General features: G+C 39.0%; 1 long non-coding RNA gene across 1 annotated transcript in view; it reads right to left on the reverse strand.

Moving 5' to 3' along the window:
- Positions 1 to 15,484: 15,484 nt before the first annotated feature.
- The window catches only part of LOC131275316 (uncharacterized), a 29,447-nt gene continuing 26,357 nt past the window's right edge, over positions 15,485 to 18,574 (reverse strand). The window contains exon 3 of the long non-coding RNA XR_009182734.1: positions 15,485 to 16,998. This is a non-coding gene — a long non-coding RNA (uncharacterized lncRNA). The remainder of the gene's footprint in view (positions 16,999 to 18,574) is intronic.

The raw sequence follows: 18,574 nt of genomic DNA on the forward strand, positions 1-18,574 counted from the left end.
AAGCAGAGGCAAAAATTCTTCTTTCCCACTTTTGAAATCCACAGTTTTGGCTTTAAGATGTACAATTGACTGGATGAGGAGATTCCCATCATTGCTGAGAGCAATCTCCTTTGTTGATTGTAGATGCAATCAGCTGTAAATGCAATCAACTTTTCTATAGGTACATATCCATCTATGAAATACCCTCACAGTAACAATCAAACCAGTACTTGCTTGGTCAAACTGCTGGACACCATAACCTGGCTAAGATGACACATGAACTTAACCATCACAAATTGTTCTTAAAAGGGTAGGAAGAACATTTATACCATATAGGATTGCTATTGCCTTTGTCACTCTAAACCAACCTGGAAGCAAGTAACTCATCATGCTCATAGTCTTTAGTGAGTTAGAGCTGTTAATACACACAGGATGCTGCAGAGGTCATTGTATCCAGTTACTGATACATTATCACCAAGAATAAAATAATGTCATGCCAAGTGTGTCAGCAGTGATGCTATCCTTGCACCAGGCAAACCTCAGGTTATCAGTGATGTCAGTATGAGTTTTCCTAGACAAATTAGAATCTTAAATGTAAACACGTGACATGATTTTGGAAATTACTAGGAATATACTTGTTCTCTTCAATCTATAATTTGATTTTTGACAAGGACACAATATTATTTCACAGATGATTATTAAAAAGGTTACATTGGTTAAATCCCTGTGTGATCAAATAGACAGAAATTCAGAAAATTAAAACACATTTCCCTGTAACATTATTCTTTTTTCCAATGCATGGTATTGTACTTGAATTAACAGTACCCAAATTGAGCATATAGATAATTTCATGTGGTATGGTAGAAACACTAGAAGATATTATGAGAAATGATAGTTTAAAAAAAGGAGCTGTGGATGAATCAGGAACTTTAGGCTTTATCATTATGTCCATCACTTGTGAGCTATCTCTGCTCCACAAAGGAAGATAGCATGTATGAATAATTGCCAAAGAAACTTAACACGTAAAAATCAGCATATTGACTCCTAAAAGGAAGACATGCATAGCTCAGTAGCATCAGTCCAATTTCTCACATCAACCTATGGGGTAGATGGAGAAACAAATCGACATCCAAAAGTTCACTGATTTTGGTGTTGCTGGGACAGAAATGCTTCCAACTGGGAGTAAATCCACAAGTCCCTGAAGACTGGAGGGCCAATCCACCTCATTGCCTTTGTCAAATATTTAGAAATGGCATACCACTCAAGGGAAAAAAACAAAGAGGGTAAGATAGGAATGTTTAAGTTCCATGGCTCACAGATTCACAAGTAAGGCACTTTATTTAAAACATTAGAATTATTTTTCTAAGAAAGCCAAAATCTTAGTAGGAATTTGAAAAACAAATTGAGAATTTTATGGGACTTTATATCTAAAATATGGCATGTTTTACATATGTCTTTGCATGACAACACTAGATAAAGTCCCACTTCGACATAGCAGAATGGAAGAGATCTAGTGATCAAGGTTAGATGAAAATGCATTGTCTGCTGCTCCAATGAGTGAGTTTTTATGGTAAAGATTTGGCATTAAAGATTTACATTAAGATCAAGTTGTTGGCCAAGAACATATCAGTAAGTCTTCCTACACTAAATATTCCATCCCAGAAAATTGTTTCAGGGACTTAGACAAAAAAGTCACTAAACTGTGTGTGGCTATTTTTAGAATAATTAAGTATAAAGCCTTCAATGTGTGAAGTTGATCCCTAGAATAAGAGTTATCTTGGGATCCAATCCAAATACAATAAAATGCATTAAGCAAAAGCCTGTGTTCAGCTTCAAAAAAGAAGCTTCCTTCTAATGATTGCATAAAATTCTGCACAACTAAAATCTATCCACAATAGATCCTGATTTGATAAGACACAGAACGCTATGATTCAAAATAATAGTCTTCACATTTTAATACAGTTTTACTCCCCAAGTACTGTACTTTTTTTTTTGCCGGAACATTGGTTGCCCTTCTAAAATTTTATTGATAAGGAACAAAACAGCTGCACCAAGACCAGAATGTTGAAAGGTAATCTATATCTTAAAAACAAACAAACAAAACTAAAGTGCATTAAAAGCAAATTATATCACATAACCTGCACTCACGTTTCTCCTCAATACGAATTATGGTACCTACCAGCTGCTGGAATCTCTAAGCAATGGAAATGCAATCGGAATTATGGGCTTTGTTTTCGTTTTTTTTTTTTATTAGTTAGGTTGAAAAAAAATAGACTAGTGTTGAATGAACCACAAATTTGAAATAATACCTAAGTAAAATCCACCTTTGGCTATGACATCTTAGGAAATTCACTTAACTTATTTTTTTGTCTTGAGTCCCTTAAAGTCAATTATTTCTTTTCAAGAACTATCATTTAATCAGCTATAAGACTAGGAGAAGCTATTCTTTCCTTTAGGAATTCTTGGAGGGCTTTGTTGTTTATTCCTCACAGCACCCATTGCCTACCTTGTGCTTTCTCTTCAATGTCCTTCCAGAGAAGCCCAAGCCTGGGGCTGGTCAGTTTCCCTTGCCAGTGATTGGTTCAGAAATGGGCAAGTGACTCGAATTGGGGACAATTAAACTCAGGACTCTTGGAAAAGTTCTTTCTTGTTATGGGAAGACCGGAAGCAACTTCTGTTGTTTTTCTGCCGACTTGATACGGAATATGAAATCCAGAATGTTATCAACATCTCCCATATGAAGACAAAGCCATTATCTGGAGGAAGGCAGGTGTGGTAGGTTGAATTACGTACCTCTGCAAGGACATGCTCTTAATCTTAATTCGCAATCCCATGAATGGGAACCCATTGTAAACAGGATTTTTCTTAAGATGTCATTTTAGTTTGGGTGTGGTGCAGCTAATCAGGGTGGGCCTTAATCTGTGTTACTAGTATAGTAATAAGCAGAGGAAAGTTGGATGCAGTCAGAGGAGGCCACAGGATGAAGCCCGAAGTCAGTGGAAACAAGGAAAGCAGACACAAAGAGAGAGTACCTGCCATGTGACAGGAGGCGGAGGGGCAAGCTGAGGAACCCCAAGGGTTGTGGCTGCACACCAGCTCTGGAATGCTACAGGCTTTGGGGAGAAGGCCTGGCCTCGCTGGAGGTCTCGATGTTGGGCTCTCGCCTCCCAAACTATGAGCCAATACACCACTGTTGTTAAGCTGCCTGCTGGGTGGTATTTGTCATAGCAGCGGGCAAACTAAGACAGCAGAGTCAGAGGATTGCCAGGCAAAATGGATGCAGAGCCACAAGATTATGTTAGCACTGAAGCCAGACCTTCTTCTGGAGTTCAAGTTCTGTGAGCCAACACATTTGCTAGTGTTTAGTCGGAGCTGGTGTTTTCTGTTACTCACAAAGACATTTTAAATTTCCATTTCCTTGTACCTGAAGCATTCATCACTGTTAACCTTTCCTTTGCTCCCACACAGTATGCTCTGGAGGAGGTCATAAGAATAATTTGCCTGCAACGTGTCCACTTGATCTAGAATATCAGAAGTGGAAAGAATCTAAGCTATTAATATGAGGTTCCTGTACACAGAAACTGCATTTCATTCATCTTTGATCCCTTGCTCTTAGCACGGGGTAGAGAGTAAGTACTCAATAAATGTGTAATGAATAAATAAGAAAAACTAATGCTGGCATTATTATCTACTTGGTAAAATACATTGTAGGAATTATTCCTTTTAAATCTTCACAACTCAGGGAGCTACCACGATGATTATCTCCACTGATCACATTGTGTGAAATTAAGTAATTTGCCCAGGGGCATTCACCTGTGAAGTGGCAGGTATAGGATTCTAACCTAGATTGTAGGGATTGTATCTATTAAGGGAGTAAACTATCCATCTCATTTTATAAAAAGTAAAAAAAAAATGAATGGCAATAGACTGTATCTCTCCCTTATCTAATTGATTCATAAATACAGAATGTCCTGAGGATGAGACCTGGGGCCTTAAAACAAATCTTTCATCCTTAATGGGACAAAAAGAAGTAAGGCTATGTCTTATTTTATGTGGGTGAGAGAATCATGTTTAAATGGGAAGGTGGCAGACTTGAATTTCACTTGGAGATGGCTAAACAAAGAGTTCATGTAACTCAGAACAAAATCAAGCATGGGAGATCATAAATATCATTTCGAAAATTGGCTTTCTCCATCATGGTACAATGTGGAGTTCTGCAGGAGTGAAGTAGAACTTTTTTATAAACCGAAAGGAAGCTCTTTTATCTTTCTCACTAAGGATGGGCATGATGTCACACATCCTTCAAACTTTACTCTGCTTCTCCCTTGGAAATTATATCACTGTGAATATATGGTAGTACAGACCTTCTTCTGTACTTTGCAAACAACTAAGAAAATTAGCCTTTTTCACATTCAACTGTACTTTTCAAAAGAGAAAGAAAATGGTATGAGGCAAATCATAATTGAATTAAAGACCACATTATTTTTGTGGATGTGACTTTAGATAATTATTTAACAAATTTTGTATTTGTTTGGAAAGTCTTGTGTCTTAAAATAGACCATTCCAAATAAGCAAGCACTGGGCTACACATCAATTGACATAAATTAGGCACTAAACAGTGACACCCCTCTGCCTGCTTTGCCTTGGGCCTTAAATACCAAGAACTCTATTAGGTTGCTCTGAATGCCTTTCAGTGGTCATCTCTGACACTTCCTGACATGCTTACCAGAACTTGGGGGCTAGGGGACATCTGGTACCACATTTATGATTTACCATTATATAAAACGAAGATGCCAAGGGAGCCCACATGAGGAAGCACACTGCACACTAATTTAGTGTCAAATAATAATCACTATTTGATTTGTGCTAACTTTTCAAAGAACTTCCAGAAATGAGTAACCTAAACTCACGTTTAAACAGCACTTTGTCATGTACAGAGCCCTGTCACAGGCACTCTGCAATTTGTCTCTCACAGTAGGTCTACGAAATAGATAAGACTCAGACCCACATTTTTTGAAGACGAGAAAACCTATGCTCAGAAAGGTGAAGGAATCTGATCAGGTAGAAAGGGAATACATACGAATTTCTGGAGACACGTCAATCCCATTAATGCCCCCTGTTGAACACAAAACTACCCTTTCAGATAATTAGGCAGATACTGGGATGGATATCATAATTAGACCAATAGCATAAGTAAAATGTTGCCTCTGTTTGGATAATAGTTTCCTCAGGGAGCGATTCGTGGGTTGCAAAGAGAAAGCAGTGGTGACTGCTTTGAATTTTCTATATAGCATGTTTCTAGACCTCAGGAACAAAGAAATGAAGGGAGCTTTAAAGGGTGGGAAACGAGTGGTGAAAGAGCATAGACTGGCAGAGCCCAAGCCCTGGTGGTGCTGGATCCACATCCGAGCCGCCATGCCACTGGTCCTGTCCCTGGCAGAGGGCACCAGCTCTGTGAACGACTGGGCCAATTACTGGGGTAGGTGCCAATATTCTTTATATAATTCTCTTAACAAACTTGTTTCCCACATGAGGAAAGATCAGCTAACTTTATCAAATGTATAAAACTGGGAGTAGAATTAGCTATAAATACCAGGTCTACCTTGGCTGCAGTGCCTCACTGGTCTCAATGTCTTTATTGAGTTCATTGACTTTAATGGCCTCTAAAAGTCCCTTCCATCTGCAAGATTCTGAGTCTACTTTGGATACACTAAAAGTTCACTAACAAGCCAAACTATTTCAGTTGACTTGATTTCCGTGTAATGGTGCTCTATGAGGGTAATTTGAAAACTAAGCTAACAAGTTGGGATGCACCTAGATACCACTGTGGCTGAATGGTACTAGTTTGCTGTTTTTTGTGGGATTTTGGGGGTTTTAGGTTTGTCTAATTATTCACTGACATCTGATTTAAACTGGGATTAGAACCAAATCATGCATTTTGAAAAAAAAAACTATCATACTGTGCCTGTTTGTCTGCTACCAAATGAAACACCATCTGGCAATGAAAGTAATATCTTCTTTCAAAGAAGGCTAGTCTGACATTTGAGAGTTTCAAACCACTTTTCAGATATTTCAGGAAGCAATGAAATACGATCTCTAGCATAAAACGTAACTAATTTATTTTATGTTTGTCATCAAATTTGGGAAATTTTCCATCTCTGCTTCTTCAAATACTTTTTCTGTCCTATTCTCTCATCCCTTTCCTTCTGGGATTTCAATTACACATATATTGTGCTTTTAATATTGTCTCAGTAAGGCTCTGTTACTTTTATTCCAATTTTTTTCTCTCTATTCTTCAGACTAGGTAATTTCTATTGATCTATTTCTGTTATCTGATTCTTATGTCACTTCTAATCTGCTGCTCAGTTCATCCAGTGAATTTCTTATTTCAGACATTTCGTTTTTGGTACTAGAATTTCCATTAGCTTTTAAAGTGTAATTTTTTTCTCAATGGGATTTCTTATAAGTTCATTCATTATGACTATAATTTCTTTTATATTTTTGAGCATGGTAAAAATAACTGCTTTAGCACAGTCGTCTGGTAATTTCAATATCTACATCATTTAAAAGTTGACCTCCATTAATTAAATTTTCTTTTGAGTGTGGGTTACAGTTTTCTGTTTCTCTACACAGATAGTAATCCTGGATGATATCCTGGGCATTATGAATGATATGTTATAGAGCCCATGGCTTCTGTTATGTTTTGTTAAATAGTGTAAGATTTGCTTATTTTGTTTGTTTATTTTAGCAACCAATTCATTTGACTGAACTCAAACTCCAGATTCTGTCTCCTCTGTCGTGGGCAGTGGCTGAAGTCTCTGTTTAGTTATTCTAGTTTTAGATAAGCTGCCTAGAGTCTTAGAGTCTACCCTCTGCGTGCATGTTTCAGGAGTTCGCCAAGGATTTTAGCAGATGTTATTTGTGGAATCTGAGACTTTCCTCTATATCTCTCTCCTGGTAATTCCAAATTGTTTTTCCATCATAAGATGGCAGGCTTCTATCTGACTGGAACCTGCCCTTTAGTGAGAGGCTATAAATATAGGAAACACTTCCTGCCATTTTTTTTTTTTCCTCCAAGGATAGATTCCCCTCCAGGTTTTGTTTTCGGTCACTCTCTAGGGTTTTCACATAGTTATTTTATATTTTATTATCATTATCTGAGGAAGAATTGGTCCAACATAAACTCTTCTTCTATTACCAGAAGTGGAATTCCTAGGCCTTTTATTTTAAGTGGCTTCTCTGAAAGATATGGAAAAACCTGGTATCTTAAGTGGCTTCTCTGAAACATATGGACGAAACTGGTACTAATCAGGCACTCCTTCTGAATTTATAAACTAAAGGAATATTACTCTATCTTAAAGCAAACTAATAGGGGGTCCTGATTAGAAGTTCAGAGAGAGCCTCACAGTTTGTAGAGAACTTCTCTCCAAAGAAAACATAGCTCTTCTGTTTCCCAAAACTAAGAGAGTTGATGAATTTGTTAGATCATGAAAGCATACATCTCCACAGTTCTGTAAGTCACTGGAAAGATACTGAAATTCTATAAACCATTATCAACACTGTGGAGAATCCAATGAAATTTTCCCATGTGTACTTCTCAGCTGAACCAAATTTGACCTCCATGTAAAATTTCTAGTTAATGAAATTACATTATTTATGATTACACACATCACAGAAAACAAAAGAACAGCTTTTAATAAAATAGGAATCCACAACACAGGGTATAGAGGACGCTAGGGGATAGGTTTGGCAGAAGATATGAAAGACATGTACTGGGTTAGCTGAAAACCTGTACAGACATGACCAGCTACTGCTCGTACTCTAGATAGATTCACTGGTGAGAGTTTTCAGGATAAAATTAGTCTTTGCAAGAGAAGGAACCATCTTAAGATAGGATTCTGAAGATTTTTATTATTCCCAGTACTTAAAATTCTGGGGTAACATATTTAAATGGCCCAGAGCAAGAACGCTCAAGACAAAGCAATATGAATGACAGAAATAGATGACCGAACTGAAGGTTATGATCAGGTGGTCTCCAGTTGCAGGGCTTCAATGAGCAATAATATTACAATGGACAATCACTGCTTTCAAGTCACTTTAGAAAAGCTTTTGTGGTTGGCAAGCCAACTTTAAGAATTGTAATTAACCCACATTTAATTTTACTGGAAATTAAGTAGTTTGGCTGCTTTATAGAGAAGTTTCTATCCATCATGCAAGGAAGGATGCCAGATCTCTGTCGAAAGGAATTTATATCTCTAGGGATTACTGCTCTAGAAATTGATAAAATTAAAGCTGCTGAACTTTTTGATTGTAAAAGATTACCTTAAGTGTTCTCATCTGATCATTTACTCTATGTCATATAAAAAGCTGAATGCACAGTATTTGGAACTAACGAAGACTTTACAGATCATAAAATAGTCAAACACCTCTTATTTCTAGACCTGGAAATTGAGGTTCAAAACAAAGATTTGCTTCAGCATCTAACTGAACAAGGAGTAGTCACATCAGAGCATAGAATCTGTTGGCTTGTTTTAGCCAACTTTCCTATCACTGTGCAGACATAGTCAGGATGGAGATTTCCAGGGATTAGTGAGACATCACAGCAAGAACATACAAGAAAACATATACTCTCTGCCCGGGCCTTTGTGTTGAGACTTGGGCCCCAGATCACTATTTGATTTCCTATCCTAGGGAAGTTGGCCAAATATTAGGTAACCTTCAAAAATTACTCTACCCCCATCACCCTAAGGTCTTCACTGGAGGAAGACCAAATAGCTTGATCCTTGTCCCCTCTCCCTAAAATGACATCCTGTACTTGGCCTCTGAATCTTGTCTCTGCCACTGTGGGAGAAAGAATGGTGCAAAAAAGAGAAGTGGTGGAACACAAGCTGAAGTCTAGAGAACACCTGGCCTAACCTCCCACACCAGTGTTTCTTTACCTGGGCCTCACTGGGGTTTGGTTGTCAAGTATAAAGGAAATTCTTCAGATAAAGTCACACTCAAGATGATCTTATCTCAGTCCCATGGGGATAAAAGAGAGAGAAGAGCCACATAGAGCAACCCTCACTACTGCCAAAAATAGTGCCCTAGGGGATGCAGCTGGAATGGACACCCATGGCCAAGGACCTGTAGGGATTGCACATCTCAGCGGGGTCTGCGCTGTGTCCTTAGGATCATGGCCAGATACCACGCTGAGAAGTAAGCCTCATCCCCGGGAAGAGAGGAAGGTGAAGCAATAGGACGAAACTGTCAATCCAGAGTGTTTACCAAAAATAGGCTCAGTTTAATCTGAACTCAGTCCAGGTCATTTTGAACTGGCAGGACTGCTTTTTCCCCAGACATGAACAATTATAATTTGCTGTTTAATTTTTTAAATAATTTCTTGTCATAGAGAAGATTATAATAATTATGAGATCAAATCTTGAAATCTTTTGTGCTTTGTTTGGAAAACCTTTCCTATTTCAATTATTTTAAAAGTTCTCTTATATTTTATTCTATTATTTGATAATTGTGCTTTTAACATTTAGGACCTTGCATGGGAAATTTATTTATGTATAGTGTGAAACTAAGAGAAAATTTAATTTTTTCCTGAATTTAAAGCCAAGTGCCCCAATATAATTTAAGGAATATCCCTTTCTTCCCCAGTTTATTTGAAGTTCCCCTGTTCTCACATGCCAAATATCCACACAGATGTGGAACTCCATCCCTATGTTCTTAAATATTGATTTATTCCCATTCCATCACTATTGATAAATATACATATATAGTAGAGGAATTCTCTCAGTTAACCTTTTAATAAGAATTATCATAGCTATTCTTGCCCATTTAGCCTCCCAATTAATCTTTTAAATCAGCTCATCATTGTCCATGAAATAGCCTGTTTTATTCAATGAAATTACATTACATTTATTGATTGATTTTTGGAACAATGGCTATCTTTACAATACTAAGTCTTTCCTTAAAGACATATAATTTCCTTTTTTATACCCTTCATTACATTTCTTATGCCCTTCATGAAGTTTTCTATTGTGGTATAAAGATTTCTTGTTAGGTTTATTTCTCATGGTTTTTATTCTTACCATAATTTTTTCTCCCTTTACACATTCAATTGATTGTTTGTTATAGGAAAAATATTGACTTTTGTATATTGTTCTTTTAAATGATTACTTTGCTAAATTTTTTTGCTAGTTGAAATCATTTTCAGTTGGTTTTCTTAGACTTTTGGATTTTCAAATTATACTAACATGGTCCTTTTTACAAAATGCAGGTCTATCTCTTCTATTATTTAAAACTTACATTTTATTTCTTGTTCTGTTGCACTGTCCAGAACATCCAGAACAATTTGGAAATACTAGCTGTAATGGTAGTAGGACTTTTCTTATTTGAATAGATTTCAAAAAGCAGAAATGAAACTTCAGTAGACATAAAAATGTTAAAAACTCTTGATTATATTACTAAATTGTCATTTAAAACCACTTATAGAAAATCTTACTTTCATCAGAAATGTATGAGTGAATCTAATTAATCTTTATGCTGCATTTTATTTGCAGTAATTGATAAGAAATGGATCTGGTCATTTAAAAAATTGTCCTGATAGTTCAAAGAATGTCAACTCCAAAAAAGGGTCAACTTAGCACACCTTTTTAATGTTATTAATCAGTATACTATGTTAATCTTTGAGGGGAATATATTTTCTTATTGTGGTAACCTGTGGTATCTAAATAGAAATTTTGATATTTTGACCATTTTTAAATATACAATTCAGTGGCATTAATTACATTTTCAATGTTTTGCCGTCGTTAATACCATCTACTACCAAAACTTTTTTTATCATCCAAAACAGATTCTCTGTAACTCTAAAGCAATAAATAATAAATAAATCCCCCAAACCCCTGGTAACCTCTTATCTATTTTCTGTCCCTATGAATTTGCTTTTTCTAGATATTTCATATAACTGGAATCTTATAAAATGAAATCTGTCATTTTTGTTCTGAGTGAAAACTCAACATGTCTTCAAGCTGCATTCATTGCTGTAGCATGTATCAGACATTCTTTTTTAATGGCTGAATAGTATTCCATTGTATGAATATGCCACATCCGGGGATATTTCGATTGTGCTAGAAAGATATATTCTCAAAATGCCTCAAAATTCACCTCATTCTAACACAAAGTGCCCTTTAACAATCACTGTTCTTATCTGGTTATTGCCACACAGGGATTACACCATTTTATTGTTTCTGACAAAGCATTCTTTGCACTTGCATTGGTTAATATTTATGAAACTTGTGAATTAGCAAATTTCCTGAACTTTTTTTAAGGGATGGAGGGGGACTGGGGATGGAGCACCAGGGTCTTATAAGCCCTTAAGGGTGGGACTAGGATTTTAAGGATGGCTACCTAGAATCCTAAGACTGTAGTCTTTTTGAGCTGAAGGACTTTATGGACATCATAATAAGTCTTGAACATTTTCCTTGCAGTTTAACAAGCTAATACTAAACCAAAGGAGAAGTACAAAGAGAAAATAATTCCTCATATTTCCCATCACCCTTAATTAACCATTGTTTACATTTTGAAATATTTGCTTTTTATTGTTTTCTTTATAAGTATATAGCTTAAAATTCCCTGAGTAATAGATGAACATGCCATCATAATTTACAGAAAAAATTGGAATATTGCAAAGAAAGCTAAAGTTCCCTTTCACTTACCCCTTAGCTGGCCTCCCTGTCCCTCTCCCCATGAAGAGCCACACTTATGATTTGGGAGTGTATCTTTTCAGTCCTTTCTTTTAAGAAAAATGTTTTTATATCCATTTAAATATAACCATAGAAAAGGCATAGAAATTCTTGAGCTTTTGACTTCTGATCATCTTCAAATAACAGGTCAGGCTAAAAATTGCTGCAAATCACTAACAACTCTGTGCAATGAAATATTGGAGGAGGTCTGCTAAATAGACTTACCAGATATATTTCATCATCTCACCTCCTGTTCCTCCATGGGAGTCAGCCTACTAGATAATAGAGGGAGTGATAGTTCTCTTTTGCTTTTATATTCGCCTTGACTGAGATGAAGATTCTAAGAACAAAAACATCTTCAGGGCATTGCTTACAGCAAGGTCACTACCCATTTTTATTACAAAAGTTACCCAGTTTTTAAGAACCAAGAAGTGGATTAATATGGATTCTTTCACCCTCGTGGGATTTGGGTCTCAAACGTTCAGAGCTGATAGAACCAGAGTTTAAAAAGCAATAATTCGTTGCTGGATGTAGTATTTAATCCCCAAGTATGTCTATGCCTAGTTGTGCTACAGGCAAACTCCCACCAAGCACCTCCTTGATGGTTAAAAGGACCTGTTACGTAAAGAAGTTGGGGTATATGTCAGTATACCTTAGTGATTTAGATCCTTTGGATTACTGGGGCAAACTCTTGTAATTGCTTCTTTTGCATTTCTACACATTTTATGATGTTTTCCCTTAGTATAGAGCAGCTGGTAGTAGTTTTTGTTAACATAAAAAGCTGTCCAGTACAGGGACTGCTGGTCCCTCACCTCTCTTATTATTGCCAAGATGCAGCATTAAAAAAGGACTATTTAATAAGGTAGGCAAGGTCTTTAAATGATAGGTGAGTCAACTCATCAGAATGATTTAACAGAGCCTCACAGATCAAACTATTCTTGCATGTTCCTTTGTTTATTATTTGTTGGTCATCAAACATGGAACAACTATATGCACAAGCCCCAAATAGCAATAGCTCTAAAATGAAAAAAGTGGAAAAATAGTGACTATATGGTGGAGAAATATGGCAGACACCTCCTTAACCAAAAGATCGACGTAAATCCGTTACTGGAACACAGCAACATCATTTGCCCACTGGCGATGCCCTGAGGAGGATACTATATCACATTTGCAGATTTGCTGCAAAAAATACACACCACCTGAATCTCACTGTGAGGAAGCATCAAACAAACCCAAGTTGAGGAGCCCACTCTATGAAATATCTTCCCTAATCTTCAAAAATGTTAAGGTCATAAATATCAATCCTTCCAAATTAAAGGAAATATGACAATTGAATGTAACATGTTGCATGATTTTCTTTTGTTGTTAGAGTACAACATTAGAAAAATTGGGAAAATAGAAATAAGGTCTGTAGATTAGATAGTAGAATTGTATCAGTGTTAATTTCTTGATTTTAATAATTGTACTGTGGTTATGTAAAAAAATGTCTGGAGTCACTTGATGATTCCTAGCTACGAGGCAAATTCAGTGTGAATATCCACCATGAATATGATAGTTAAAAACCAGGGTTCTAGCACTTTAGTAGAAGGAGAGAATAGATACTAGGGAAAAAATCAGTGATCTTAGCCTTGAAGTACATGCTCTTGGGAAGGTTCTTTTGATTATTAAAAAATGAGCTCTCCTAGGGGGAAGACCTATTTTAAGACTATAACTGGCAATCTCGTGGAAGGTCATGGAAATATGCTCTGGCCTCCTGTGCACTGACTGAAACTCTGGGGACGCGGTGTCCTCACTCTCATTGGCTTTCAAGGTCACTTGATGCCCTTCACCCCCGCATTCTTTTACCTCACTCACATATGGTTCCCAATGGCATTCTCAGTTTCCAAGTCTATATTACATTGCAGTTCCAGTTTTTCCTATTAACTGCCTGTGTACTATTTCAAGTTCACATCTGGTTGGTTGCACTCATGTTTTTTTTTGTGGAAAAGGCTTAAGCTGACCACAAAAAAATGCCATGGAGGTGTTTTAGGGCAGTTATCTACCTGATCTAATCGTCTGGGGCTTGAAGACTCTCAAAAAGGTCGGTGTCTTAGTTTTCCAGGGATGCTATGACAAATAACACACAACAGGTTAGCTTAACAACAGGAATTCATTGGCTTACAGTGGGAAGCTAAAAGAAGTCCAAGGTCAAGGCCTGGATAAGCCATGCATTTTTCCTGGAATCTGTAGCACTCTGGGGCTGGCTTGCTGCAATCCTTGGGGTTCCTTGCCTCCATCACGTGATGATCCACCTCACTCTCTGGTTTCTTACTTCTGGCTTCTACTATTTCCATGTCCAGTTTCCTTTGCTTATAATATGATTTTGATCATATTGGATTAAGGCAGCCCTCATTTCATTTGGCCTCACCTTAACTTATAATACCTTCCAAGGTCCTATCTACAAATATATTCACACCCACAGGACCAGGGCATGGAATCTGAACATGTCTTTTTTTGGGAGAAGACATGATTCAATCCCCAATAGTCAGAGATTCTCCTGGAAGAATAAATTGTCACAGTAATAAATGATCCCCATCCATTGCATACATAGTACGTTAAACAGATAGGAGGAAGCAAAGAGGAAGGTACTTCAGAATACTTCCTTGGAAAAATGCACCAAATTGGAGATGAAGGGGCCCATTCATTTCGGAAGGAAAAAACCACTAGGATCGATCTAGAAAACAGCAAATCAAGTCACTAATGTGGAAATGTACAGTAAAAATAATGAAGGGAAATTATTCCCACTAAAAAAGCCATTACTAGACTTTTTTCAAAGCCCTTTCCCCCAGAACACATGCACAGAAATAGACGGGGCATGGTATGGTCAAGCAGGCAGGACGTCAAAGCCATCGGAAGTGAAAAGAAAAGGGAACTGAAACCTGTGAGCAACTCCCTTCCCTAGTCAGCTTTCTGCCTTACTTAAATCTTTTTCCTAGACTCAGAAGGTCTTGATAAACCTGGCAGCTGTCATAAAATACCATCTGTCCTAAGAAAATGGGTGCAGAGGTGGCGCCAACCCAAGGGATTTTCCCAAATGCTGTCAGCCTGCATTTTTGGTGGGGAGAGGAGCATGATCAAGTTCCTAACAAGAAAGGGAAATCCGCCAAGGCGAGTCACTGAGGTTGTCCGGAGGGTGGAAGGTTTGAGTGGAGGACTGAAGTGGTGACCACTTGCCTGTGAGAGAGGGGAAATGGTGGAGGCATTGACTAAAGACTGACCTTGCTCACGAGAGGTGGGAGAGAGGAGCGAGAGGCCAAGTGGTTGCCGTCCGGTAGTCTACCCTATGTGGTTAAACATGAGGATTCATCCGTATCCACCACCCCATCAGTCTACCAGCTGTGAGCATGCCCCTGACCCGAGGTAGTGCTTCCATTTAAATGCTCTAAGTGCACAGGCTTGGTTAACTGACAGATTTAAAGAAGTTAAGCAAGCATTTTAGCCTCCTTCTGCCATTACTGCCAAGAGGAGGTTTTCTCCACGTTGCAGGGGAAGCCATCTACTTATACTTAGGATTCTTCTGGCTGGGTAAGCAGGTGTTCGGGTCTGGCACCGAGATCCTGTGGGAGACTCGAAGCATGCAACTGCCCGGATCTCTCCAAGCAAAACTGTGGATTGCAGTCATGTTGGCTTTGAGGGCACCCCCAGAGCTTTTTAACGAAGCCCGTGGCCATTGCTCTGCGCCACTGTTAGGATGCCCAGAGATTTGCTAATGAATCCTGCAAAACCTACTCTCCACGCAGTAAAGAAATAGATATGAGAAGAATTTGGGAGATGGCCCTAAAAACAAGCTAGACAAATGCCAAATGCCAAATACAGATGAGCAAGGCTCAGAAATTACCTGCAAAGGAAACAGACACATACCACACTACACATAACCCACACACACATCACATATACATATCCTGCATGCCCGACAGATCCCAAACACACTCCACACGCCACTATAAACACACACACCACACATAAACACATACTCTGCATACCACACACATACTACACTTATCAGAGGCACACTACACACAATAGACACCCTGCACACAACACGTGTAAGCACATCCTACACACACTACACACATATCACACACTACACACAACACATGGAAACCCACACACAATGTAAAACCCTCCCATCCTATACATGTAAGTGCAATGTTGAGTTTTACCTAAACCTTCTGCCCCTGGAACTTCGCCTTGGCTTGACTAAGCTTCTCAGGCTTCTCTTTGTCTCTAGGTCCCTGACCTTGGCCATTGTAGAGTTCAGGTAGGGCACGGCCCACCTGGCCTTGACAGTGAACTCAGAAGATAACACCTTGTAAGGGACATAGCCCACTGACCTTCCCCTCCAGTCTTCTTCCGTTAGCTCAATCCTGTCCTAAAAGCTCTCAGGCCACTGCTTCAGCACTGCTGAGCCCTCTCTCTCCCCTACTGCCTTAGCCTCTGCATAGAGCTTTTATTTTTTGCTTTATTTTTTTCTTCTTTCCTGCATAGAGCTTTTTCTTTCTTTATTTGTTTAATTGCATTTTTTTTAAAGATACACAGATCACAAAAAATGGTACATTAAAAAATATAAGAGGTTCTCATAGACCTCACTCCCCACACACCCCACTCCTCTCACATCAACAACTTCTTTCATCATTGTGGCCCCTTCATTGCATTTGGTGCTTTGAATAAAGTTTGCCCTCGACTGTCACCCACAGTCTGGTGCAGTTTTTTCTTTGACAGCTCTCTCTCTCTCTCACACGTTTCCGCTCTGCAGGGAAGCCCAGGCACCAGCCAGGCCTGGATACGTCTGTCGCATGTGTCCTGGGCAGCGTGGATTCCATTTCCAGGAAGGCGTCTGAGCAGCGGCGACAGTAACTCACGCATGATTTAAGGGTGACTGGAGCCGCAGCGTGCAAGCGCCGGTATCACAGGACGTGAGGGCCTCCGTGGGGAGCTGCCGCCCCTGGCCTCGAGAGCAGTTCCCTTTGCAGAAGCTGCAGAACCTGGAAAGAAGGACAGGTGACCACTCACACCTGGGATTCCCCGGGAGACTTACAGTGAGGTCTGCCAGGCCTCCGCCAGCCTGCCGGGGAGGCGGGCAGAGCCTTGCTGCGGAAGGCACACATGTTCTTGCACGGCGTAAGAACTTGTTCTCGGCCCCGGGAATGTTCTCTTATCTCGGGCCGCGTCTGCCAGTTGTTTACAGGTGCTCCAGGACAGCCAAAACGCCGCAGGCATGCAGGACTCTCCCTGGTTTTGTTCGGATCTAGGTTGATTCAAAATATACATGTTTGTGTTGTATCACATGTATCATATACTATGACACTATGTTTATTATGTATATTTATGTATCTTTCATTGAATTCACACACACTTACATACCAATTACTATGTCCATTTATTTTCCAGTTGCTTTGGGTCAAACACGGTTCTTACCCTTTTACACAAGATAATCTGTTCAATCTTCAAAGCATCCCTTATGCTGCAGCTGCTGTTCTTATCCCCACTTTACAGAAAGGGAAACTGAGGCTCTTGGAAAGGATGAGTAACCTGCTCAAGGTCCCACAGCCAGCTGTGAAGGGGCCACTGCTCCCACAGCTCCCCTTCCCCCAGAATCGTTGTTTCAATGCTTTACTCTATCGACCTGTCCACACTGCCTGTGCTTTCTCTCAGCTGAAAGGGGGCCTGCGAAGGAGCATTTAGCCGCATTTAGTCGAGCAGTTTGGGAGTAAGTAGAGTTTTTTTCCTGGATATTTTCCAGACTACAAAATCTCTAGAATGATTTGAAGATATGTGCATCTATAATCCTGACCCTTTAAATTCAGCTTTTCAAAGATTCAGACTTTTATGAAGACTATAGATGCTGATGGATCTGTTAACACAGTAAACAAAGGTTAATTGTGATGCAATTCACACTAGAGTGTGAAAGTCAGAGGAAATCTACTTTACAAGATTTCCTTTCAACTGTACATTTATTTACCTCAGACACAAATAGAAACAGTCTAAATCCAGTTCTGTTAAAAACACAGGCTAACAAAGGGAGCAAACAACAACAGAAAATGTGCTCTAGTTGTAAACATCTTGTTCCTTAGGTGGTGTAAAATTCTAGACCTCCTTGTTAATCCTATTATTAGTGGATTATTTAGAAATAATAGGTTAGAACACTCTCTGATCATTTGTGCTATTTTTATCTGCTTTAGTTTTATTCTTATTTTGGGGGAGTTTTACTCATGTGTTAAGTTCTCTATTAAAACTGCTTCTTGGTGGTGGACTTGGCCCAGTGGTTAGGGCATCTGCCTACCACATGGGAGGTCCATGGTTCAAACCCCGGGCCTCCTTGACCCGTGTGGAGCTGGCCCATGCGCAGTGCTGATGCGCGCAAGGAGTGCCGTGCCACACAGCGATGTCCCCCGTGTAGGGGAGCCCACGCGCAAGGAGTGCGCCCCATCAGGAGAGCCGCCCAGCGTGAAAGAAAGTGCAGCCTGCCCAGGAATGGCGCTGCCCACACGGAGAGCTGACACAGCAAGATGATGCAACAAAAAGAAACACAGATTCACGTGCCACTGACAACAAAAGAAGCGGACAAAGAAGATGCAGCAAATAGATACAGAGAACAGACAACAGGGGTGACGGGGGGGGGGGGAGAGAAATGAATAAATAAATAAATAAATCTTAAAAAAAAAAAACCTATAGAAACCTATAAAAGAAAACCCTGCAGCAAAACTGGGGTTTTCAACACAAGCAGCATATTTAAAAAAAAAAAAAAAACAAAGAAAAAAAAACTACTTCTTACTGAATATCGTTTGAATATTGAGAATGTGGTCAAAGACAAAGCTACTTGA

Source organism: Dasypus novemcinctus, chromosome 22, assembly GCF_030445035.2.
Source record: "Dasypus novemcinctus isolate mDasNov1 chromosome 22, mDasNov1.1.hap2, whole genome shotgun sequence".
Classification (NCBI taxonomy): Eukaryota; Metazoa; Chordata; class Mammalia; order Cingulata; family Dasypodidae; genus Dasypus; species Dasypus novemcinctus.